Source organism: Solanum tuberosum, unplaced genomic scaffold (genome assembly GCF_000226075.1).
Source record: "Solanum tuberosum cultivar DM 1-3 516 R44 unplaced genomic scaffold, SolTub_3.0 scf00044, whole genome shotgun sequence".
Taxonomy (NCBI): Eukaryota; Viridiplantae; Streptophyta; class Magnoliopsida; order Solanales; family Solanaceae; genus Solanum; species Solanum tuberosum.
In genome coordinates, this window is record NW_006238970.1 from 522,531 (window position 1) to 528,686 (window position 6,156).

The following is a 6,156-nucleotide window of genomic DNA, read 5'->3' on the forward strand; positions in this document are numbered from 1 at the left end:
TCTTACATTTAGATCACTCTCTATGAAATTCAATCCCAACTCTTTTGTTGGGTATTTATATTGCTAGCGATCGCTTACTCATTTAATCTTTTTTGTGAGTAATTTGAGCATTATCAAAAAATTACATGAAATTATAAAAGGCTGTAAAAAGGAGAACGAGTGTAGTTAGTTGACAACCAAGCTTTAAAATAGTTTAATAGCTCCTCTGTACTATACCTATATAGAATATCCATATAGCCAACTCAAATATAACCAGACTCAAACAAGCTTGCAATTGAGGTGAGTCGATTTGACGAAATGGTTGTGAAATTTGCTTATTTCACAATGTAAATGAGCTTTTGACTATTGGTAAAGTCTCAATCCAATGCATACTTCCATCATAAATCCATTGTTGACTTAACCTTTTTAGCAACAAAACCTATTACAATATATTTAGAATTGCTTAAGATCTTAAGAGTTGCATTTCTATTATCTTTGGTATTTTGAAGAGCTGGATGGTTTTGTTTTGAAACTGTTGTGTTAAGTTTCCAGTATAACTCAAAACTACATAACTTATTCAGACATTATATAGGATGTATAGTTAATTGTCCTCTTTTTATGTGCAGTTAGGAAGGTATTATGCTTGCCATAGCTGGAAAACTCTAATCAAACACCAGGGGAAAGAACGTGAAAACAAAAAGAGCAACTAGAAGATTAGGTGCTACAATACTTGAATACAAAAAGTAGCAACCAACTAGTGCTGTAGTTACACAGCAAACGCACCAAAACGAGCAAAAATAGACCTCATTTCCACGCAACACCTAACTTTCCAAGCAGTCAGTGTCACAAACTGTACAGAACAGATAGTCATGTTCAGGCGTTTGCTGTATTAAGATCAGAAGTTTTTCAGAACTACTAGAGGAAAATAGAATGCTAAAACACTCACAACAAGAATACCTGTACAAACATGTTCATGCCAGTATGACCGTAGCTTCATTGCATTGTATATAACCTCTTTTGATAATTTACCTACGTTATGCAGTACCTTCAAGGTCTCCTATTAGAACTTGTTATGTTCAAGACACTCTACAAAAATCTTCAGCAGGATGCTCTAACCATTCTTGGGGTTCCTGAAAATTACTGGTAACAATCCAAAGTTAGTAACTAGATTAGTCTGATATGTAAAAGGAAAATCATCGTTGGTGGCTATACAAATCATCTGTACTAAAACATAAATAGAAAATCACATTATTGTAAAAATGACACGCTAAAAAGCAAGTGTAAACCAGAAACTTCTGTTGTCTTATTCATGATGAAGTATTTTCCCTTATAGAAGAACCCTCTAGTATACACCCTAGACTCACTCGGTACATTTTGAAGATCCTGGTTTGTACCTCAAACACATAGCTACCGGTTGACACGCCAAGTTCTGGTCGGATACACTCTGTGTTGAGCTAATTTTTGAGGCATAATTTCCATCAATTGGCCAAGTCATTGGAAGTATAAAATTTCTACAGAAAAAGAACTAGTGAAGTCAGCACTTCAATGATCCCAAAGTGTTGATATTTTTATGAACATACAAAGATTGCAATTCAGATGAGAGGAAGAACTAAGATGAGTCTGTACCGCTCCACATGCTTGCATTTGCAAAGATTCATCATGTACGCGGCATAGTTCCCATTACTGTAGCTGAGGATGCTGTGCTTTTCTGATATGCGCCAACCACTTGAAAGTTTCACCAAAAGTGAGATCACTTCTTTACAGATCTCGGCATCCTTAATTCTGGCCATCGATTTTGAGAAATTCTCACCGAAGAGAATCTGTTAGTTTATAACAGCAGGGAATCTGTTATTTCTCCAAATTGCAAACGAAATAACAGAGCCATAATAATAACAACATACCCAATGTAATTCCACAAGTGGGCTAGTGAAGGTAGCAGACCTTACCTCTACCTCGTAGAAATAGAGAGGCTGCTTCTGATAGACCCTTGGCTTAAATAAATCATCTCCAAACAGTTTTAAAAAGGGAATACAGAGGAGAGCAGTAACAACAACAAAACAATGTGAAATGGAGAGAAGTACACAACATACAAAATAAGAAGAGCAGTAACGGCAATTAAATAATGCAATAGACGAAGCAAAATAAAATAAAATAGGTGATAACCGAAATGGAAGAACAAGAAATTATGAGAATAGTGCTACTACTAGTGGTAAGAAAAAACAAAATGATAGAACAAGCATTCAAAAGAAAGACTAGCAAGCACCAGTAGTAGTTTTGATATAAACGGCTTACTAGCAAAATAAAATTCGGCAAATCTGTTTTTTTGGCCATCAAGATTCAAGAAATAATCATGTGAAAAATGATTTTCACCAATGATTTACACAACTTCCTCAATTAAGGACATTCTAGTTCAACATGCTACCTTCTCGATGTATTTTGGTAGACAAGGCTGGTACAGATCGAGACGTCCATCTTCCTGTCTGGGGAATAGTTGCTAGCATATGCTTAGGTGTTTATGGTAAGGCCTTCAAAATTATTTTTCAAAAGACAAAATTGACTCAAGGAAAGAAACTTTAACATCCATTATAAGCGAGATGAAGCAGCACACCTTCCACTTGGCTGTTTTGAATAGAGGAGAGTCCATGCTGAGTAATGTCTCAATCTGTCCAAAATCAATGGTAGCACTCACAATAGCTTGAGTCAAACTATTGTCTTCATTAACATCAAAGAAACAACCCCGAGCCTTAGAGTCGATGACTAATTGTTTCCAAATGGAACCACTTTTAACCAAAGTTGTCGCATTTCCTAATACCCAAAGACAGTATCTGCATACTTTCAAGGAAGCAAATATGAACATGGTCATCCATTTATCTTTTCATTTAAAAGCAACTTTGAGATAAGAATAGACAATTATAATCATTTCTAACATTTTAAAAATAGTTAACATGTAATATTGTAGTCCAGGAAAGTAGTGTACCTTGCTTGAGTCAGTACTGCATTTGCTCTCTGACGATTAGAAGGAAACCCACTGACCTACTCCCATTGGAACGAACAGTGGATATAATTATCACATCCTCTTCACCGCCTTGTAAACCATCAACAGAGCGTACATTCACTGAGAAGTGACTGTTGACATCTGTGCTATACTTCTGTCCAAGTTTTTGTTGAATCGCAAGAACTTGAGCCTTGTAAGGAGATATACAACCAACAGAAACCTTTTTCCTTGAAGTAACAGACTCTACAATTCAGAAAACAAAATCAGATTTGCTAACACGATTGCCATGCTAACCAAGATACATGAGTGAAAACAAGAAAGACTCATCATAAGCAAAAATGAAGTCCTTGAAAGATAGATTATTACCTCTATAAAGGTTGGCAACTATCTCAGCTACAACATACACTTCTGCAAGATTTCTTGTGCTGTGTTTGTTATCATGCTCCTCTTTCCCGTTGCTTATGTTAATAAAAGAATAGGAGCCAAAAATATTTCCTTTAAGAAATCTCTTCTCATGGTTTGCTTCTTTTACATTCCGACCATCCATAATTTTGTTCTTGTAGAACACTCTATTTGGAAAGAAACTTATTGCAGGATGCATCCTATATTGAACATTAAGAAGGTGCTTCTTGTGACCGATATTTACCAGTCTCTCAAATAAGCTCCTCCCAAAGCCAGCCTTCTCAGATAACCACCAAATAATAGACATTTTGTCAATGATTAAAGAAAATGCTACTGATTTTTTAATATCAAGCAAGAACAAGATTATGGAAAAACCTTGCTCCGAACCATTGCAGGCAATTGTTTCTCATCCCCAATAAGTATGGCATGACGGAGACGTGGGAGCTGTAGGGGAATAGTGGATTCACATTCTTTCAGCTGAGCAGCTTCATCAATTATGACCATCTCCAACGGGGTCATTTCTTCTGTACACAGCTTTGATGAGCAAGAAGCAGTACAAAATATTAAACATGCACCTTTGAGACATAAACTTCGAATATCGGTGAATTTTGGAAGAGAGATCCTCTTGCTAAGAGATTTCAATATGTTGATGCTTTCTGTTTTAGTTGCATACAGGTTTAAAAAATACGTCGTGTTATTCCTTGTAACAACTACATTTCCAAGTAGAATTTCTCTTAAATCACCATATGTTTCGACAGTACAAAACAATCTTCCAAGAGTCTGAAGCATCTCAAGAACTTTGATAGTTTCTTTTGCTATTTCTAGTGGAATCAAAGAAGTTGGAAGATAAGTGTACAAACTTGTCAGATGAAATATTAACTGCTCCAAGATCCTATTGAATCTATTGATAACAAACTCCTGAAATGTCCAAACACGGTCTTGTTTTTTTCCTACCTCCCCTTCATGCAGGATTTTCACATCAGAAATGGCCTTATTTGCCTTGCCACCTGATCTGAAGTTGTTCCTCATTTGAAAACTTCTATTGCCCTTTGATTTTTTCTTGTTATCTTTTAAGGTTTGAAGGACATAATTCTTCCGCAACTTACTTTCCCTATTGCTTTGTAGTCCTTCACTCAAAATACTTCCTTCTTCTTCCTCTTCCTCTTCCTCCTCCTCCTCCTCCTCCTCCACCTCATGGTCATTTCTTTTTTCTTTTTCTAAGTATTCATGGTATTTCTCTTCAGGGTCCTCAAGCAAAAGATATCATGGACTGTATACCATTTCTCCATCCATGATTACGAGATAGAGAGCAAGAAAGAGTAGCAACATGGTTATCAAGAAGTACATCAAACAAATCTCCATGATCGTTCATCTTCATTCTTTTCTCATCACCAAATAAAATTATGTCTCCTAACCCATATGTGTCATACTCCAGACCATCCTGTACTAGTTGCATCAGCCTCATTGCAACTCCCAATACAGCAATGTTAGTGGGAGCACAAGTCAATGTTCTGCATTTCATTTTCAAAAGGAGAAAAAGTAAGGAGGCAACTGTTTTTGTGCTTCCAGTCCCAGGTGGACCCCAAATTAGCTTGACAGTATTCTGGTGACCACATTCTCTTGTTGCAATACAACTTATAACAGCCTCTTGTTGGACATTGTTTAGACCAAAAGACTCAATCGTGCTCCTTGAAAATGATTTTGCATTAGTCGTAGTTTTTGCCAAGGAACAAAGAGAACAATTTTCTTCACCCTGCAAATAATTAAAATTTTAATGAACTTTTATTAATGACAATTGGAGAGAAAAACTAAAAGGGTCGAGTCCACAATATTTCTTTAGGATTAATAATTTAAAGGAGGAGAAATTTACTTACAATACTTGGATCCACTTTCAGCATAGTCTTAATAATCTTCAGGTTTGCACTTTTCAAGTCTGAATTCAAAGTTTTCCATATTCGAATATTCGTTGTCAAATTAGAAAGATAAACAATAAAAAGATTGTCTCCTTGTTCACCCTTATCATTGTGTTGTCTCACAAAGGTATAGGCTTTGAAGACAGGATAGTTAGCCTGTCCAAATTTTCATCTTTGCCTTGTACTAATGCGATGAGAAATGATCTTTTTGGTCTGTTCAAATCATCCATGCTTTTCAGCCTCACATCTGAAAATGCAATCAAATCTCCAACCTCTGGTTTGTATGTTTCTCTAATTCTTTCTCCCTCTTTACCTCTCTTTAACACAATGTTGTAGTATAAACCCTTATGATGCTTAGAACCTGATATTTTGACATCAACAACCTCAAGTGCAGGGGCTTGTGAAGCAGCTGTCACGCCTGAGAGCAAATCAGCATGTGTTTCCTTCAACTGACAAAAATGTCTCTGGAATTTGAATTTTTTTATTAGGAATAACACTTTTAACAAATCGCACATATAGAGATATCAAAATTTTGAAAAATGACAAAAAATCTACTATTTTGAATCAATATGTAAGGTGAATGTGCAAGGATTCTCACATGAAAAATAAATTCAATTCATTTAATTTACTAGAGCTAAAGAAAGGTTGTCTTGTATGTCAATGTCTTGTCAACCACAACCATTCAAATTGATAAATTTCTTTATTTTAACCTAAGTTGTGGGGACTCTTGCTGCACCAGTGTCGGATTCTTCAAAATACACGTACTTTTGTAGAACCCAACACACATCAGTTTACATTTTTGAAGAGCAACATGGATTCATCCCTAAATGAGAATTTCACAATAAAACATGATAACTATTCACTCCT

The 6,156-nt window shown here is 35.8% G+C and overlaps 1 pseudogene; it reads right to left on the bottom strand.

Annotated features, from left to right (window-relative positions):
- Nucleotides 1-745: 745 nt before the first annotated feature.
- Nucleotides 746-5,274, bottom strand: LOC102605710 (uncharacterized; annotated as a pseudogene).
- Between the last annotated feature and the right edge of the window lie 882 nt (nucleotides 5,275-6,156).